The following is a 21,872-nucleotide window of genomic DNA, read 5'->3' as shown; positions in this document are numbered from 1 at the left end:
ACCCAGCTAACATAATCTGTTGAAACCCTGATTTTTTCCAAGAAAGTAAATGCGAAACTAATTCAGTCTTTATGGTCGCTGGTTTTATCATTTTCAGGCTAGCTAACCAGCCACTAAGTAGCAGGCAAAATGATACAAAGTTCGGAGAATACTGACGCCTTCAGTAATAAATCAGTGAATGATTTCACTGCCATAAGTAAATCTAACTTATTATTTCTCTTGGGAGGCAGTGCGGCAAATGAATAAAGACGAGATTTAAGAAATTTAAAGTGGTATTTTTCTCTTCAATGTCTGACTGTTATCAGGTCTTTACTGCAAGGTTATGTAATAAACAATTGCATTGCTCGATTTTCTTTTAAGCATTTGCTTGTTTGACAATTTTTTGAACAGCTCAGACCTCTCAAGTTTTCCAGAGGCCTATAGAAATCAACCAGCGTTTTTATTAGTTCATACTTTTAAACGATATGATAAGTTACTTGGTGTATTAGAAGTGACTATGAGGCCGGCCTTGTAAATATGAATAATCGTTTCACCGGAAAAGATGTGTTTCATAAAAAACCAATCGCTTTTTTATAGAAAGAGAAAAAAAGGATTATTTAATTTTTTCTTCAAGCAAGAAGGGGATTGAAACACAGCTTTATGAATATCTCCGATAAAGAAAAATTCTAGCGGTGGAATCAAGGAGAATTACTCATTTTTCATGAGACTAACATGAATGAGGAATTAGGTTAGTGAATCGTTGAAATACACGATTTCCATTTGTATTCGTATTAAAAGAATACACTAGGCTTGATTTTGTGACTTTCTGTTTTGTTGTTTAACTACGAATAGATACTATTATGAACGAAACTACAGTAATATGATGTAGCTTATGGCTTCGAAGAGTTTTCAGAATAGTATAAAAAAGATAACGATACAATGGCGTCTATTGGTTTGCTGTGATAATAGCCCGTGGCTAGTCAGGGTTCAACCTTTTCCCCGTGCAAAACTTCAGAATCTCGGTAATTACATATTTTAGGTAGATTCTGGTTATTATGAAAAGTTGTTAATGGACTACTGTATAACATGTTAATTGTAGTATATTATAATTGACGCTCAGAGTAATGAAAAGCTAATGAATCAAGCATCGTTCTTCGGGAGGGAACTTTGGGGCCCTGCTGTTAACTTTTGATTCACATTTATTTTAATTATATTAGGTGTGTGAAAAATAACTTATTAATATTTCTTCGGTTTTTTTAATATATTTGACATTTAATACGACCTTATTATTCCAGCACCATCACCTTTGGTCAATTACAGAATAAAATAAACGAATGCATTTTGATCCCCCATTAAAATAAATTTGTAAGCATTAACAGCATTAGCATCATCAAGAACATTATTATTATTATATTATTGGTAGAACTAAAAGTACCCACTTCTTAAATTTAGAGGACTCAAACTCATGATTCATAATTGTCCTCCCATTTTTGCCTTTAAAGGGGAGGCCCGAAGGGTGAGATACTAAGTCCATGTCCTGTCTCTCCTGCTAATTTCTGACGGCCTTTGTCGTTCAGTGGTGATTACTTACCAACGAACAGGCCACGCTCGTTGCTAAGTAAGTCTGCTAACAGGTGAACAAACCAATAGATATATATATAATATATATATATATATATATATATATATATATATATATATATATATATATATACATACATAGATATGCATATATATATATATAAACATACATATGCATATACAATATAAAAGTTGTATAACACAACACAAGTTTATACAAATATTTCGGAAAATGAAAGAAAAAGGAATTCTGAGCAGAAAATGTTCTATGAAGATATGCGTTTTAAGGCTTCGTTTGTTGGTGAGGGGAATTTTAAAATAACCTTCATCATTAACACTGCTCTCAGGTGAGGGAGATTGTTAACTGGAGGTCGGAGTAGCCTGGGATGTTGGGAGGCTGAAGTGAATGAGGCAAATGGATTTATTGCCTGTTAATTGTGGTTCTTTTTCTTGCGAGAAATCTCTTTTTATTGATTAGCTTTCAGTGGTCCTGTATGGCTTTACGTATCAAGTAAGGTGTAGATGTTGCTTTGCAACTTATATTTGTGATCTTTTAATTGTAATGTGCTCTGCCCTGCCGCCTCGTCACATAGTTGTTGAATTAAGAGTCATGACTGTGCCTACGCCCATGACTGGTGTCTGATGAATACTTTTGATGAAGAGGAAGAAATTTTTTATACATTTTATATCTTTGATGGGTGTCTAATGAATAAGCCTACCTTTGATGGAGGAGAGATTCAATTAAGATTACTTTTCTTTTTCTTTGTTTTTATCGGCTTCCAATGAATACCATTGATAGAGAGGGAGAGTGTTTCAGTGGTGCATACATTTTATTCCCTCAGCCTAATCTCTCCATCCTCCTCCAACTGCCCATACACCATACTACTTGGACATCCCGTACACCATCTTACTCATCCTAGAGCAGTACTAATGATAAATGATTGCCCAAACTTCTCACCACATACAAAGCCTTAGAATACATTCAGGTAGATCATTTCTACAATTTAATGTTCTTCATTTACTATATTTGCACAATTGTGTTGTACCCTGCCATATATATATATATATATATATATATATATATATATATATATATATATATATATATATATATATATATATATATATATATATATATATAAATATATAATGAAAGAATAACTGTATATTAGCTGACCAACCCAGCACTGCCAAGGAAAACTCTGATGACAGTGTATAGGTGGGGGAAGGGGAGGGGAGGGAAGTGGGGTGGGAAGGGGAGGGGGAGGGAAAAAGAAGGGAAGAGGGAAGGGGAAGGGGAGAAGAAGATAGAGGGGAGGGGAGGTTACGTTCCCCTATCAGAAGAGAATAAAAATCGTCTCCACTGAACAAAGACAATAAATAAAAAATATTGTATTTAGACAATTCACGTTCAGATGTGTCTATGTGTTTTTGTGTGTGTGTGCGTGTGTGGGAGGGGAGAAGGTTTGTCTCGTGCAACAACAGTGAAGTGTTGTTGCCAAAACACCCCATAAACCGAATTTTTAACGAAATACGCCTCGTGACGCAACGAAGTAGTCCTATAACAAATTCCGAAGGTAAAAGCGAAGAAGAAACGATCGAATTAATGAGAAAATTTGCATTTGAACTAATAAAGAAAAAGGATGCACTGTCATCATACAATTGCACGTCGTGTTTAGCTTGTAGCTACTACACATGCGCGAATGAGAGAGACAACTGTTTAGGGAGAAAATCTTTGGACCTGCTGGTTTGGGTTCACTGCTTTATAGCTATGAAATATGTTTTGTGACGAAGCCAAAAATATTTAAGTTAGCAATACAACCAAGCAGTGACTAAATTAAAAATTTTTCTGCTTCGTATATATTTAACACTTATATTAATAATTATCATAAATTATGATCAAAATTCACATAAATTCTGATAAAAAATTTATGTTATATGGGATTTGGATTTATTGTTGTAGGTTAACCATACATCTGACAGCGCAGCGCATAGGATAAAAGGTGGAGCGTCAGGAGAAAAATGAGAATTAACCCAGTAACACTGAAAGAAAAGGTGATGTAAAAGCGAAAATTTAATTTGTTTTGTCTGTGTTTGTATGTCTGTCGCGGGATAGGGGGTTTGATTTTGAGTTAAAAATCCTTCTGGAGTGAAATAGAGGCCATGTGCTGAGTGGTCAAAGTCGACTTTTCGTTGTTTCGAAATCAAGGGCCCACGTTCGAATTCTGGTTTGGGCAAATTGCCTTACCAGTTACAATTCCTTTTGGGCGTAAGGTATTCCCAAGGTACAGTGATTTCGATATGAAAGGATGCTTGTGGCTTATTATTTATGAATCTAAAATAATTCGCGCGAGTATAAGTGACGAAAATGCATATAATATATATATATATATATATATATATATATATATATATATATATATATATATATATATATATATATATATATATATATATATATATACATATATATATATATATATATATATATATATATATATATATATATATATACATACACACACACATATATATATATATATATGTGTGTGTGTATGCACAACAGTCCAGTTTTCCTATGTAATTTTCTAGCACAGGACTCGTAAGTGAGAAAAAAAAAGAAAAACTACCTCAGACCGATGTGTATGTTATATGTACCGATATGATTTTATTAGTAGAAACCATTTCCAGATAACACCAGTAAAATCAGTAATCCCTGTCTGCCGCGGCTCATTTTCCTCCAACACCTTAATATTTCTCTGTTCCGAGTAGGCTAGTTTTTGGGGGACTTGTGTAAAGCTTGTCTATTAAAAAGGTCATGTCTATTTATTTCAGAGGTAAAAGTAAATAAATCATGGTCTGGAATGTTTGCATCATGGAGAGTGTTAATATACATTTTGCCTTTTACAGTAGCTGTTGTACTTTAGGGTGGAACATTCTTTCGTTGAAAGGAGTATTTTTTTCCAGCATCATCCATGACAGTTTTGAACCTAAATCCTTTAATTTCATTATCAGCTCAGGTCTTATTTGCAACTTGGCCTTTCTTCTTCTTGATGGGAGTGACATTTTTGTGGGTTTTACAGAAGACTATTGAGATGGCTTTGTCTGTCCGTCCGCACTTTTTCTGTCTGCCGTCAGATCTTAAAAACTACTGAGGCTAGAAATTGGTATGTTGATCATTCACCCTCCAAAATTCAAACATACCAAATTGCAGCCATCTGTCTTCAGTAGTTTTTATTTTATTCAATGTTTAAGTTAGCCATGGTCGAGCTTCTGGCAACGCTATAGGACATTCCACCACCGGGCAGTGGCTGAAAGTTTAATGAACCGCGGCTCATACATCATTATACACTATACAGAAAACTCTGTTGCGTCGAGGAAACTTCGGCGCATTTTTTACTTGTTTATATACACATTACTTCTGACAGTACTCCTAAAAATTGCATAATTTTATACCATTTATCCGTGGAATATTCTTGCAGATACACTATGTAAATCATAAACATATTCTGAAGTTTGTATCAGTCCAGATATCCTTTAATGCCAGAGCGTGGAATTCTCTGCTCCTCTCGTTTCACCATTCTTACAATCTATACATTTTATTATATTTGAAGGTGTTAACTTCCTAAAGTGAAAAGTATCTCAAAAGGGTTTTATTTTTCAAGGCTACTGCTGTACCAAGTTTAGCATTTTCTTATACTTAGGTTAGTTGCCAGAGCTTTCGTACAAAGTCTTAGCTGTTGTGTATACTTTCTCTCTCTCTCTCTCTCTCTCTCTCTCTCTCTCTCTCTCTCTCTCTCTCTCTCTAATTGGTGTTAAAGCAACACACCGGCTCTTCTCATAAAAGCAACATTTTTCTCTTGCAGAAGCAGTATTGAATCATCTCTCTGTTTCTGTCTAAGTCTGGGAACATTACAACTCTTCAAAGCGTTTCATATATTTGCAGAGGCATGGCTCTAAAGTTTCATGTTGGAGCAAGTTTCATAATGAATAGTCTTATCAGACTGAAGGAAATTCGTTTTCCAAAGAAAAGGTAAAGAACAGTGTTGGTAGAGAAGCATTACAGACGCTGTTCTGTCTTCTTGCATTTAGCTGCAATGAACACAAGTTACTGGAACTTAGTGACTTGAGTGAATGGCCTGTTTCACCGGAAACACAAAGAAAATGCATAAATTGTTTGGCAAGAGGTAAACAGATTTCATTTTGGAAATGAAATTTTTAATTTCTCTGGCAGGCTAAATTATGCTAGAGAGGATTATTGGGAATCCATTTGTCATTTATAAAATAAACCAAAAAGAATACGAAAAGAATAAGTATTTTATGGGAATGAAGAAGAGTAGGCCTCGACGGAGCCCGAACGAACACGATATTTAAGGCATTACTATAATTTTATTTCTGGGTAGGCATTGAAGAATTGTGTAGTGTAGGATTAAAGAGAAGCCAGTTTTTAGATAAATGACGTCTTTCCCTGGCAACCATCCACTCTCTCTCTCTCTCTCTCTCTCTCTCTCTCTCTCTCTCTCTCTCTCTCTCTCTCTCTCTCTCTCTCTCTTGTGCAAACGTTTAAAGGGAAAATAATATGAAAACGGTTTTTTTATTTTATGTGTCTAGCTAGTATATCAAGAATGATACAACCTCTTATTAAGACAGATTGTAAGGAACACTGTCTTTGCAATTTAAAATCATTAAGAAATGCGTGTAAATGGGTTGTATGCCTTTACAGCAAACTAATTGTGCAGTGAATCTCTAACCCGATGTGAAAATTTTTCGTAAAGGAAAAGTGACTGTATGGTAAACTATACTCATTTATTTTTTTTATGTAAAAGCCGAAGTTATACGAAGGAAAGCCAATTTAGGAAATATGTGCCACGAAAATAGAATGTATTTCTGTGCCCTATGTGCAGTGAAATATTACTTAAAAGCGTCTCATATAAGAAGCCTGGTGAGATTCTCGACATTTTTAGGTATAGAGATTCGATTCGAATTACATGGAAAGTGAGGATACGGTTTGCGTTTGTATATAGATGAAAAGATATATGATGGAGTGACTTGGGTAAGTTAAGTCAGCGAATTGAAGCAACCTTAAGGATGATATAAATGTGATTTTTGTCTTCATGGCTCTGGTGCAACTAGGTGACGGGGCCGGAAGTTGAAGACCATGATGAACAGGAAATTAAAGATAATTCTTGTCATTTTGATGCTATATTTACGATGGCAACAACTTCACCCATTACTATTATGATACTGGAGGAAAAGTGAATTGTCATAAAAAAGTTTGTTTTTAAAATAATTGATACCAAGACTTTGATTGTCATCTGTTCCATGCCATATTTTCTCTTTGTATGTTTATTTACTACTGATGTCACTTTTTCCCAAGTAACAGTATTACCGATTATAAATTGTCCTGCTTGTTAAAATATGAACTAACCATTGCTGCTGTGCTCTCTTCGACCAGTTACACAGTCATGGTATAACCACGATACAAGTATTTTTCTCGTCTCGGGAGACGCAGGATTGTAACACGCAAGAGAGGAAAATGATCAGTCTTCGCTTTATGGGATTTGTTCTCAAAATCCAGAAACACTGAATGAGCCGGCTCAGTCTAGCATGTTTTATTTTCTAAGAATGTTTGGGGCGCAAGAAAAAGATTCACTTCTGTGTCCCTAGACTACATTGTGGTAGAGTTTCCTATCTTACTGACCGGACTGAAAAACTTGCATCATCGGCATCAATTTTCTTTATTTTTGTCTACACAGGTAAAATGCTGTCTTTTCAGTGGCATTGCTGTTAACGAGGGTGAATTTGTTTTCCCTTAATATTCGGGTTTTGGTGGTTATAGTGGGAATAAGGAGTTGAGAGGCTTTGGTCTTCTGTCAGAAGAATTTTCTCTGTTTACAATCTCCTCTTTGTCATTTTTGGAGAGCAGTTAACCTCGCTTCGATATCACTTGCTGGGAGAAAGAGGTTGCCCCTCTTACTATTATTATTACTAGGCGGGGAAGGGCCGGGGTTGGTAGCAGTTGAACTGTAGTAGGAAGGACATGCTCAGATGTATTTATTATCGAATTGCAAGTCTGACAATTTTTATGGTGAGGAAGCCCTATAATCACAGAATACAGTGAACAGTATTTTTCAAAATTAGGACAGTAGGAACACCTATTTAAAGCTTTTGGTGGGGATCTTAGTGTATAAGTATTTCTTAGAAAGAAATAAAACTGTGTTCCTCGAAGTCAAAATGTGTTAATGATTTCCTTAAAAATATGAGCATCAAGACTTTAAAATAATTAATAACAGCATTCGAACAGATTCTTTTCCTTCCCTCATTTTGCTTTTGATGCGCCATTGATTAGAAAATTTAAACGTTTAATGTCGAACCATGATTCCAGTTTTACGTCAGAATTCCAAAATTCTTGATTATAACTCATTTTCTATTAAAGCGTCGCGCCTGATATTATTTTCGTATTTTGAAAATTGAAACTTCGTCGGTGGAACACCTCTGAGCGAAAACGATGACATCCAAGAGTTTCAAAGCCACTAGGTCAAAGGTTAAGCTCCCTCAAAAATCTACAGTACGTCAAGGGTTTTGTTAGTTGTATGAGCTTAGCTTTTCCTTGTCTTCACACTTGGGAGTATATAAAAAGAATATGAATCAGTGATAGCTTGAGAACATATTAAGGCTCCAGCCCTTGTGAAACCCTAGGTTTATGAATATTGATATTGGGCTTTGTTGTTGAAACTTTGGACAACTTACATAAATTTCGATATGTTTGGAGACCGTTCACAGGAGTCTACGATGGTATTTCGGAGTCTGTCGCTTCAAAGGCAAAGTTATAAATCGCAAAGGAAAGACTGAGCCTCTTTTCCCTGGGCTCACTGTTGGCATGAAATTTGTCTCACATACGCTCTGTGGATGTGCGAATTCGCACACATACGAGTGTACATACAGTATATACCTGTAAAAGATATAGTGAGTTAGGATAACGTTCTTTATATTTTGAATACATATTTTAATTTGTGGGATATCTTGCCTCGTGCTTTTTATTACTGGTAAATAGAACACAAAATCAGATGTTCAGTTTTTGGGGGTTTAAATGTTTTATGTGTGTGACATATGTGCTGACGAGAAAATGTATACCAGTATGTGTTTAAGGAGAACAAGTTTGATGTTGGGGAACTAAGTGGCAGTAAAGTGGAGAGGAGGGCTACGGGGCTGGAGAGGGACAGGAATGATTGCCCTCTGTATGGCAGAAAACGGAGATATGTAGAGTAAGGTAGAGAATACTTATGGTGTAGCCAGGTGAAAACTATATGGATGCATGAGAAGGAAAATGTTCACCATAGAACTTTTTTTTTTTTTTACTAAAGGTTTGGAGCAGGAGAAAAAGTATCGTTGTAAATGTGCAATATCCGTGTATGGAAAAGAGAGGGACTGAAGGCAGTTGTTGCTGAGAAGCATTGGATATTTATTTAATTTATCTTGGAGAAGTAGGAAGATCGATCCTACCAGATGGTTTGAGTACAGAAACAGGTAATAGGGAACAGACGCATAAACTGTTAATGTGTGTTACCTGGAGTGAAAGAAAATGGAGAGTTGTCGAGATGTCTTCTCAAAGTGGTCTCATTTTTGGAAAAACATGGGTTCAAAAGAAAGACCATAAATATGCTTAAGAAATAAGAAAAGTAAGATATATGACAGCAGACTTGAAGCAGCGAAGAGCTGTTCGGATTTAGAGAGAAGTGTGAAATAAAGTTTGGTGTGAAACCGTTTTATTGTGGAGTTTTTATTGAGTTTACGGTAATTTTTAAAACAGTTATAATATTTTAATATGAAGGTAAAACTTATTTATATATATATATATATATATATATATATATATATATATATATATATATATATATATATATATATATATATTATATGTGTGTATGTACACGCGCGCACACGACGCACACAAACACACATACATATATATCATTCCTTGCTCTGTCTTGCCACTTAACCCTTAACATTTTCCTTAAAGAGTTATTCCTAAAACAACAAACTCCATTAAATATAGTGACATTGTCATACCATGATTCGTGTCCGTATGGTAAAGCGGATCATACTAGAACTAGATATAATCTTACTTTGGTTTGCGATTTCAGTGTGTTTGGTTTAAAACTTTTATTCAGCGTGCCAGTTTGATTTGCCTTTTGTAGCCTTTTACTAAATTCTGAGCCAAAGGAACCCTTACTAGATATCACTGCCCCTAAATATTTGAAAGATTCAGCCTTATAAATCCTTTTGCCATCTAAGGTTATAACATCCGTTCAGCATACGCTATTCTCGTTACTTGTGATTTATGTCTTATTTTAAAGTCCCACGTCTGGGTATATGATGTATCATGTAAAGCAAGCTTTATAAATTCTATGGTGCTTTGTTGATTAAAACAGCAGTAGCATATTCTAAGTTTCTGTCGTTACGCCAGTCTAAACCTTCTTTTGCTTCCCCTGATAATTTTAAATTATAAAACGTATGAGGAGGGTAAACAGCAAAGGTGAAATAACATTCCACTGAAGCACCTCACTATTTATTTCCAATTCACTCGACAACACCCCGTCAGCATTCACTTTACATCTGCAGCGTTCATGGATGATTTCATTTGGCTCTACGTATTTAATGGAAATGCCTTAGCAAAGCAAGACCTTCCATAATATTGGTACGTGAACGGTGTCAAATACCTTCTCGTAATCAACAAAAGCCCGCGGTGCACTGTAGGCATTACTTAAGGGTTCGTTGCAGCGTCCCTTCGGCCTCTAGCTGCAACCCCTTCCATTCCTTTTACTGTACCTCCTCCATTCATATTCTCTTTCTTCCATCATGCTATCCACCTTCTCAAAACATTCTACTCGCAATTTCCCTTTCAGCGGTGAATGACCTCACAGGAGGTCCCAGTGCTTGGCCTGTGGCCTAAATTCTGCATTCCATTCCATTCCAGTCCATTCTACAAAACCCATAAAAAGGAGATTTTGAAATTCCGTACCCAGCTGTGCAATATTTCTTAACACAAACATTTGATCTAGGTAACTCCTGCTTTTCTGAAACCAGTTTTTTCGTGTTCAAGAACTTTTTCAAATTCAGTCTCCAGCTTACTGAGAATAAGCATACTGAATCTTTTTATAGCAACCCATACTCAGTCAGGTCGCCTTTCTTTGGTACCTATGCCGAAACTTACAATTCCCATTAATACTTCTGTGGTCTATTCTCACACCAGCGCCACCACCTGAATACGTGGCTTTGTCAACATCACATGTCCAAATATTCTTTCTTATATTTTCTTGATCTTCGTTTCATTTTACTTATCACGTTCTACTTTGCGGTCTTCATCTCTTCCCTGAATTTGATGAAAATATACCTTTTTTGTTTATTATTTACTGTGTCCCAGGTCTCATCTGATATCCGAGGCTTCCGCCTTTTTACTCCATATCCCAGCACTTCTTTTCAGGCAGTTTTTGTGTTACATTGAGGATATTAATTGAGGCGAGGAAATTGATCGTTAATCATATTATTTTTTCATTTTAGTAATTTTACAATGGTACTGTTGCCACTGGTGTAATAAACATTTCATTTCAACTTTGAATGAAAATCAGAGATTGATTTTTGCTATTTTACTACTTTTGTTTTCCAGCGGTCTTTTTCTCACAAGACAAAGAAAATGAGGGGTGGAAAGTTGTTATTGGATTTGCAAGTCAACCATCTATCACCGTGTAACATTTTCTCTTTCTTTCTCGACAGAATTTCTCGAGGAAGGAATATTGCAGAATCTCTCTTAAGAGCAAGACTCTTGAAGTCAGTACTTGCATAGCTCGGGTAATGCCTATGGTCTTCAAGTGTATAACCGATATTTTTAATTATTCATCGACTTCTCGTTCGTTTTGATATTACATTCTTAGTAAAGGTTTTCCACTGTCATTCTTTTCGTCCAGCTTGATGTTTACCCCCCTCGTAGACGGGAGATTACCACGAAAAATACTCCTTTTCATAAAGACGATACTTTTTCTCAAGAAAATCGAAAAATCTTTTGAAAAATGCTGAGCGCGTTAAATGACATTATGTGGCAACGATCATCATTTAAGGAGACTTGTGATTATTACATCAATAATATGAAGGAGTTGGAGGATTTCTGATGCTTCCTAAATAAACACAAGTTAGTAGACCCAGATGTTGGTTTCAGAAGGTATAAAGTCAGTACTTGTGCCTTTCTTAAGAGCGCGAGCTCAGAGCGCATTTAACAATAGCTTTCTTGTAGCAGTAGAAAGAGTCTGATGGCCTTTGATCTTCCTCTTGAAGTGGATGATATGTCAAAGTTCGTTGCTAGTATTGTATGTGTACTTGCGTTTTTGACGTGTTGTATACATGTACTTTGTGTACATAAATCCATTTCTGTAAAGATTTTTAGAAATGATAAGATTTTCCTGCTCTACGACTGATATGCCATAGATGACCAGTAATGTCCCGAGAATATTTTGATTTCAGTTATGTGAGATCAGTAACTATCCACTTCAAGGTACAGCGATGCCGCAGCTGTACTTTAGAGAACTCACATCCCAGAAGTTTTTTTTTCTCGTAATAAAACCAGATTAAATCTTGTACTGCATTTCTCACGTAAAACAGTAATGGTGCCCTTTTCCTACCGCCTCAGGGGTTCTTAGCTAACTGTGGCTTCACATTACGTTGAATTTCTTCTGGGAAGCTTAAATCCACTCAAAGTATGGCGTACTTTGTCCTCCGAAAGAAAATGCAGTTTTTTCATCTGTATAATTTTCTCTCCATTTCATGGAAAATTCTGATGTAAAAAAACCGAAGATGAAATATATAAATCCCCTCTTATAAGGGATTTTGGTAACGGCGTTTTATTCCCCAAACGTACGTGCATTAGTGTAATTAAAAGATGATGAAGACATATATTTTGGGTATTTCATGAACTAAAAAACACAAAACGACGGTACTCTCACGCATTTTAGATATGACGCTGTTTCATTTCACAATATTCTTAATATACATACGTTGCCCTGTAAACTGATAAATGATGTTATTTCGGAAAAAAAAAAACAGCGAAATGAACAGTTAATTATATAAACTAAACTAGATAAGAGTTAAGAACTCCATATTTGTATGGAATTTTTAGGTGGAATTTCTGTTTCAAATGGTAAAATATTCATCATAAGTAAGCTACTAGACTAACTGAAATGTTGCGGAGGAAGGGTTGGGGAAAGCCGGCGGATGACACTACAGAACTTTCAGTTGCAAGTCATGCATTCAGTTTCAAATCTACCTTCATAACTGTTTATTTCTGGGTCAAAGTCCCGAGAAGAAGAATAATAATATAGCTAACAACAACATAACGCCACAGTGGGTTTGACACTCGCATAATTTACTCATTCAGGACAACCCTGGTTGAGGGAGCACGTTTGATGAGCATGAATAACTCGATCTCAGTTCAAAAAAACTCAATCGTAACCCAGCCAACACCTTCCATCGGAGATGGCGTTCTATTCTCACTTAGATGGATGGAAAGTTCTAGAACTAAGTCTTAACTGGTGCATGAAAACCGTATTCCATAAAAGACGGGTTTAAACTTCGTTTTTTCATTTTATCATCGCTGTCACCAATGTTGTATATCTAAAGCAGAAACATCCTGCACACAAGTGGCATATGATTAATAAGTTCCGAGGTTTTTTGTTGTTCCTGATTTATCTTGTATGTGTCAAGTTTTTTCGGGAAATGTAAAACGCCAAATATATTGCAAGACGGGTTGTATGACCAAAATGGTTCATAATGAAAGAAATTTGGTTTAAAAAGGCGATAATAAAGTAAATTCTATACTTGAGTAACAATTTAAGGAAAACGTCTTGGAAAAATTATAGGATCATCAGTTGTGCTAGTTCCAATGCAAAACGCACAATCCTGAGACTTGAAAACTTCTAACTACTAATCTTTGGGAGGTGGCTTGCTTTTAGGGAACATTATGGAATTTTGAATGCCAGGTTAGTTACAGTACTTAAAGAAAAAAAATATATTGTTAATCCTAAAGAAACTTTCATGTAAATCATGAATGTTTGATGTCTATCGAAAAAACCGAAACGAGTACAATAACGTATTAGTTGCCTTCCATTGAAAGGTTAAAAATATAAATAATGTCAAAGGATGCCTTTCTTTCGAAGTAGCGGTAGAACTGGTTCAAGAAAATGACGTTGATCAGGACTCGAAATATACGAGGATACAGATCCACCGTCGATTATTACACTAATACCTTCAGTTTTATAAGCTGAGTAGTTGTGTCATGAAGGAGCATCCAACTCAGTATACATAATAGGTCACGTTATGCTTGGATGATAGATAGAGCACTGAGCATGTAAATAAAACTAGTTCGTCCTCATGGTATGTATAGAAGGGAGTTCAAACGCGGTTGATTTGCATTTGGAAAATACGCAGCCTAAAATGCAAAACGATAGTCATGATATCTGGGCCTATTTCTTAAGAAGCGTCGTAGATTTCTTTAGAAAATTTGATCTTTTTTTATTCTGAAAAACAAAAGAATGTCGTTGGTGGAATGAGTAAACAACGTTATGATGAATTCAGTTCTAGTAGCACACACACAAAAATAGTAATTCGTAATTTCTGTGGTTCCATCGCATGTTGACCATATGTTACAATCGCGGATCCTTTAACAGTCCTGAAGAATGCAATAAGGGAAGAACTAGTCGCTAAATTAATTATTATGAGCTATTTGAACACATTAGTGTCAAGTATGAAATGCAGCATTTCGGTGCTCTCGTCAGCCAGGATTGCTGGCTGACTTAATTAAGCTGCTGTATCGACATTTTTATAAGCTAGATAATCCTATTAACCTCATTAGTCCTTTGCTTATGAACAGGGTTATTGCCCAGGTTTCCGAAATCAAAAGCTCTGGACAAATATTTTTTTTTTTTTTTACTGAATTTTACTACATAATCTCTCTCTCTCTCTCTCTCTCTCTCTCTCTCTCTCTCTCTCTCTCTCTCTCTCTGAAGAGGAGGATCTGGACGAGGTAATCCCAATCTCACTGGGGTGAAATCATCCATTAGATTTTTTTCTCTGCCATGAGAGAGGGTTTGGATGAGGTAGTGCTCACCCCACTGGGTGAAACTATTCTCTCTCTCTCTCTCTCTCTCTCTCTCTCTCTCCGGAAGATGTGAACATTTTGAATCATCACCGCAGTGAGGAGGTTAAAGAATTCGTCAGATTTGAAAGAGAGAGAGAGAGAGAGAAAAAAAAATCTGGACGACTTAATACTTACCTAACGCGGTTGAAACAATTCATCAGATATTTCTCTCACTTATGTCGGGAGGATCTGGATGGCGCAATCCTCAACAAAAAGGAGTGAAACCATTCGTCTTACATCAATTCTCTCTCTCTCTCTCTCTTTCTCTCTCTCTCCTGGGAGAATCTTGATGAGCTAATCCTTACCTAAGTCTAGGGAAGCGATTCTTGAGATAACTCTCTATCTCAGGAAGAAGCGGATGTCTTAATCCTCACCCAATGGGAGTGAAAACACCCCACAGCTCATGTATGAAACCATTCATTATCTCTCTCTCTCTCTCTCTCTCTCTCTCTCTCTCTCTCTCTCTCACATGAGAATCTGGACGAGAAATCCTCGCCTTACCCAGATGAAACCATTAATCAGGTACATCACTCACACACACACACACACACTCTGTAACTTTTCAGTTAATAAGAACACTTTCAGTATTTATTTTCTTTGTAGTGCAATTTTAAATGTTACTTTTATTTCTGTTAGCATTATTGCTATTTTTATGATAGGAAGAAAGCTGACAATTATTTTAAATGTCTATTTTATATGATGTGGCACAGGTTAACTCATGCTTTCTACATATACTGTACGCTATTGAACCCATACCGTCAAAAATTAGTTATTACGTTAAGAGACGGCCGAGGCGGTCTGTATCGACCGTAAGAAACGGTACTTAATATCCAAAATCTCGAATACCTGATTAGTGATCAGCAGTAAAATAACAAATCCACAGGGGATGTAATACATCACTGTGGATTTGATTCCTTTTATTTTTATTACAATTATTTTTCGCGAAGCTACAACCATAGATGGAAAAGCAGACTACAAATATACCCAAGGGCGCCTGCAGGAAAAGCAGCCCCGTACAGAAAAAGAAATAGAGGAAGATTAACGTAGTTAATCATTATGTAATCATTTTTACCACTTTTGCAATTGGTTGTGTTTCATACAGTTCATCTCATCAGTTTCAAATTTTTTCTATCACTTATATTCAACATCCACATGTCACTTTGACAAGGAGAGGTGTCTCAATAGCCAATTCTTAGGTTTTCAGCTGGACTTCCGTAGACATTTCTTACTCTCTCAGTTCTTCATATACTACATATACTGTACTAAAAAAACATTCCATCTCAACAGCCTCAACCTTTTTTTCTCAGATTCATTATTCACATGTCACATCCATAACGGAGAATTGGCTCAAAAAAGCCTTCTTAAATTTCAGCCTGGCTTTTATAGACGCTCCAATATTAACATTCATTGCTCCTTTTGCATGATTTTCATTTATCATCTTAACCTTACCCCTGCTCACATTACCATCAACTCTCTCCTATTACAAATACTGAAAATCTTCTCATCATTGTCTCCAATAGTGCACCTTCTTCAAACATGATCTGGTACAAACAGTATTCAGGACTCATTTTAATATTTTGCAACTTTATATCTTCTGTCTTCTTTCTGACTTCTTGAACCACTTATAGTCTGTTTCTTGATATTACGCCTCTCTAAATCTCGTCTAGTCTTCTGGGGAAAGTTTGCCAGCTCCATGTCGTGACTCTTGCATGTTTATTTATAATGGGAGATATTTAGATGGATACTTAGGTAGATATAAACTCATTGAGCATTAAAGAGGCACGACATACAGCTTGCAACCTCATCTCATAAGACCAAATAGGAATTATGGAAGAGTAATAACTAGAAATAGAGCATAGGTGAATATTATATGTGTATGTAAAGTTTTACAATTCCTCATCAGTCCTCCATTACCTAATGAACATGCTGGCTGTTATGATTGCCGGTACATTCTCTCTCTCTCTCTCTCTCTCTCTCTCTCTCTCTCTCTCTCTCTCTCTCTCTCTCATTTTTTTACTGGCCATGATATTATCCCCCGTAGTAACTATTGTAAACTGCGTAGAGGAAACTGCAGTGCCATTTGAAAGTTAAAATATCGGTTTCATATTCCTCTCCAGAGACACACATTTATTTCCCTAGTTTTACTTTGAAACATCGGAATATTAATTAAAAAGAAACGCAAAACAGCTTTAAACTAGCTGACGACCTCTGTTTGACATCATTTGTTTCCAAATGTCTTTTTTTTTTTAATTCTCGTTATTTTGGCTTTATGCAAGTTTTGCTCGCGTGATGGGGATTTTATAGCAAATATTAGCGTGGCATTTTATGTAGTCATGTTGATATAAAAGAAACGAAGCGACTCCCACCTTCGAAATACGCTAACAGGCAATAGGAGGGAGCACCGCGCTCTCAAATCCAGTCAAATTCTTTGAACTTGGTCAACACCCACATGAATCTGAGGTGTCGGTGGAGGGCGATATTCCGGGTCAGGACAACAGAGAAACGCCATAAAATCTACAAGACGACCTTCTCCCTTCTCTTTCCTCTCTCTTTCCCATCGTCTGCCCCCTTGTCTTGTTCCCTCAATAACAGGCTTAAAATGGAACGGCAATGGAGATCTGGCCATTGGAAAAGCAAAGAAGACATCGTCCTTCTCGCTCTCTACTTGACCTTTGGGACGCGCCAACGGCCGTTGCGTTAACTTTATTCAAATTTGATTTCCTTCCAACGGCCGGTCTGTTGACAAGATGGACAAAAGGCAGGCCAGCTCAAGGCGTTCGTTCCATAACCGAGTTTGTTATATGTATATGCTTTCTCTCTCTCTCTCTCTCTCTCTCTCTCTCTCTCTCTCTCTCTCTTAGTAAAAACATTTCACTGAAGTCATTCTTACCTCTCATGAAGTGGGTCACAGCTTAAAAATCTGGAACAAATATGTGTAAACATGCACATTATGTATATATATATATATATATATATATATATATATATATATATATATATATATATATATATATATGTGTGTGTGTGTGTGTGTGTGTGTGTATGTGTGTGTTTGTGACCGAAGTAAAACGTTTGCTGTAATGCTGTCGTTCAGTTAGGAAAGTTAAGCTCACTGAAAATCTATGTCCAGGTTGTAGGACCAGCAGCCGCACCTTATGAAATCCAGAGGGGGAATACGTTCTGGTACCACCTCTTTTCAAGACATGTAGGGGTTAGTGCACCTTACGTGGTGCACTGAAAGCATTCCTAAAGGGTGTTCGCAGCTCCCTTTGGCACCTAGCTTTACCCATTTTTTAGCCTTTTACTTCGACTCCATTTCCGCTTTCTTCAGTTTTGCTCTCCAACCTCTCTAACTATAACTTCTTGGTGCAACTAAGGGTTTTTCTCGTAGTTCCACCTTTAGATCCTTATACTCCATCAGTTTTATATTCTGGTTGTGTACAGTACTGTATATTGCTGGTCAACCACTCTAATTCCTTCCCCACTGTATGAAGCATTGAATGGCCGCTGGTGTCTCACTACTTGGCTTCTGGTCGAAATTTCATTAAAAAAATCTCTTCAAGAGAAGAGGCATAAATAATATATATATGTATATATATGTATATATGTATACATATATATATATATATATATAAATATATATATATATATATATATATATATATATATATATATATATAATATATATATATATATATATATATATATATATATATATATATATATATATATATATATATATATATATATATATATGTAACTGACAAATTTCGGCTCTGAACTTAGGGTCTAAATCAACCCATTTCTACCATTTATAGCTGAGTTCTGTTTGTAGCATTTCTGATAGCTATTATGATAGCTTTGTCACTGATATCACACGTGTCTTTCTAAATCACGAATGTGTGTATAAATTAATAAATAAATACATATATATAATATACATATATATATAAAAGTATAGCTTCATGTATAGTTTGCATCTTCCCCTCTATTTAAATGTCTAAAAGGTTTAAAGGTTGGGGTAAGGGACAGGTAACTGCTGTTGCACAATGTCTTATAGGCATGGGTTGTTGATTACTAAGCTGGTATTCTTGTGGGGCCCACTAAACCCTCATCCCAGGCCACAGAAACAGTTAAATCGTGTTGCGAGTGAAATCGATCAAACTATGAGCGGGGTTGAATTTGGAATCATTACATTGTGAAGGTCAGGGAGAACAACTGGGCTACTGCCACCATTGTGTGTAAGTACTCATGCATTGTTTTTTTATCGTGCTCTTTTTACGTGCAGTAAAGCTAAAACAGCAGACAAATCATTGCTACATACGTCCTCTAACAAATATTGAGTGATATATCTCTCACATGCAAGCACACACACTCCATTTTGGCGCCCCGTGAACCTAGCACTTTCTGATTTATTATTTTTACCATAGAAAGCGTTTTACCACATCTTCATTACATCTCAGCATTTTCATCCCTGAATTCTCCTTGCTTTACATATACTGTGCCGCTGTCTTGTTTTTCTTGTATTCTCTTTCGTGAAAAAAAGTTGGTTCAATAATCTTTACCCATTTCGCAGAACACCTGCTCTCTCCCTCGTCTCATCTACTAACAGATTCACACCTTTTCTCTTTGTACTACCATTTAAGACATTTGCTCCTAAATATCTAAACGTCTCAATCGCTATAAATCTTCCACCTTTCCACCATCCATGATAACCCCTTATCGCCATCCTTTTTGCCATCTTTGTTGAAATATGTTCGTCATGAAATATGACACAAAAATTTCTTTGTTTTACAGATGCTTAATTTTTTCATTCATTTCAAAGTTTTCTGTGAGTACCTGGTTTCACGATTCTCAGTCCTTCCCACAATAACACTTGAAATTTGTGCCTTCAATCCCACTAATTAGTTGACACTTTCGCTAATATCATATACTGTTGTCTGTATTAACACCAGCACATTGTTCGCCTCGTGAAATGAAATAGTTTCTTTCCCTGTTCTTTAAATGTCTTATTTGCTCAAGCGCCCACGTTGTATAAAACGGTTAACTTTGATAAAGAATGGTAGAGACAGTTCTCTGTTCCATAGATATTTACATAAAAGATTGATATAAGCTAGACTAGAATTTTGCTTGGCTACATTTTTCTCTGCAAGTTTTTCTGTTTGTCAGCGTCTCAAAAAAAAAAAAAGAAAGAAAGATTGGAAGTAACATTTAAAAATCCGTGAATAGAAAATACAAGAAACTACAAACAACTGCTATTTCTAACCTTGTTGATGTTTAATACTCAGCTGTTTTTAGTTCACCTTTTCTTGTTCCCACGTCCACTGCTGGTTCACCTCACTTTCGTCACCCTTAATGAAAACTTTCCCATAACGCCAGACATCAAGAGCGTTCGTCAAGGGGAACTTTTCAGGTTTTCAATGCTAAAGCTTATATTACGCAATTTGAAATGATAAAATGCGCCTTGCTCTCCTCCCTGTGGTTGACCTCCCTAACATAGACTTGAGTATTTTTAACCCACTATCGAAACCTTCAAAGAGAGAGAGAGAGAGAGAGAGAGAGAGAGAGAGAGAGAGAGAGAGAGAGAGAGAGAGACCCAGCTCCCCTACACTCTTTTCTCCTGCAACGAGTAGCCTACCACGCAATTTATCCAGGCGACTCGCCATTAGGCCCATAGAACTTTGGCGAAGGAAGTGTAAGGGTAGATGAGAGGCGTAGTGAAGTGGATGGTAAGAATAGTTGGTAAATGGCGGAATGTGAGGGAAGGGAAGAAAGGAAGTGGCAGAAGGCCCTTAGAGAGGAAGCGAAGGCTTTGCTCCCATTTCCGGAGGCTGAGACAAGTTCCTGAGATGCATTTAAGAGAGAGAGAGAGAGAGAGAGAGAGAGAGAGAGAGAGAGAGAGAGAGAGAATTCCCCTGTATCCCCTTCACTTTAATGTTAACTAATTTCTCTGTTATGAATTGATGTTTATCTTGCTCAACAGCTGTTACTTTTTGGATTGAAGTTTATACATGCCATGATGGAGGTTGCTTTGAGATAATTTTTTTTATTACTTTTATTATGAGTTAACTTTCCTTGACACTATAAGATAATATGGGGTTACGTGGAATAGCAAACATTGATAACTATTAAATAGCGTAACAGATTTTGTGAAGGCGTCTGTAAAAAAGAGGCTGTTCTAGGAATGCTCCTTGGCTGTAACTACAAGTGGAATTTGTCCTTGAAGGAGAGAAACGTAATTATGATGTTCGATAACCCTATTAATAGATGTGGTCAGAGAAATACGAAACCGAGAGAGAGAGAGAGGAAGAGAAAGAGGCGTCAGATTGCTCTGGACTCGTGTCGTAATTGATGGTCTCGGGGACGAGAGGAACTGCGCAGGTTAATCTCCTGTTGGTACGAGACCGAGTGTTCCAGTAAATTACGTCCAAAGACTCTTGACGAGCCTCTGATTATGAATACTTACAATTATATCTCATAAAGTCTACTATAAAGACTAACAGATTTTGTGCTTTTGATATTTTCTTGCCTTTTCCATAATTGATAAATATTGGTATATATATTTGAGACTGAATCACAGGCCACAAGATTTGGCGAGTTTTTGTACATGTCATTTCTAATAAAAGTGAACTTTACTTTATTTTGAAATATTGGTGCTGTTACGAGGATATGGCATTCTTCATTTCAGTGCAGTGATCTCGAGATGATATCTCCAGCTAACTGGGAGTTACATTCTCAATGGGAATGGATAAGTGACAGCAAAAAATAAGAAATTCCCATTTGCATATAGGAGTATTTCTCGCTCCATCTCCTATCTTCTTTTCAGGTTTCTCGATTGATTTATTACCAATTTTTATGTTTTATGTGTTTCTGTAAACATCTGTTTTTCTTTCTAATTAAAACTGCTTATGACTGTCGTCAATGTGGCATCAGATTACTTAAACAATCAATCAGTTTAGCTCGCTTTTATTGGACAGTATTACTTATGATCTGCGTATTAGTTTGGACTGGATCAGTCAGAATGTGATGAGGTTTGTTGTTTTCGGCAAAGTTCCTACTATGAAAAAAAAATCCTTGATAAGTTTGAGTTTTTGGAACTTCAGGGTACCATAGCTAATGGGAATTAGGG

The 21,872-nt window shown here is 36.3% G+C and overlaps 1 protein-coding gene across 2 annotated transcripts in view; it reads left to right on the top strand.

The window, feature by feature from the left end:
* The window catches only part of LOC136835393 (lachesin-like), a 570,016-nt gene that overhangs the window by 157,380 nt on the left and 390,764 nt on the right, over positions 1-21,872 (top strand). The gene's annotated exons all lie outside the window — the stretch shown is intronic.

This window comes from Macrobrachium rosenbergii, chromosome 55 (assembly GCF_040412425.1).
Source record: "Macrobrachium rosenbergii isolate ZJJX-2024 chromosome 55, ASM4041242v1, whole genome shotgun sequence".
NCBI classification, from domain to species: Eukaryota; Metazoa; Arthropoda; class Malacostraca; order Decapoda; family Palaemonidae; genus Macrobrachium; species Macrobrachium rosenbergii.
Note: the sequence above shows the minus strand (reverse complement) of the source record. Positions and strands in the feature narration are given on the sequence as shown.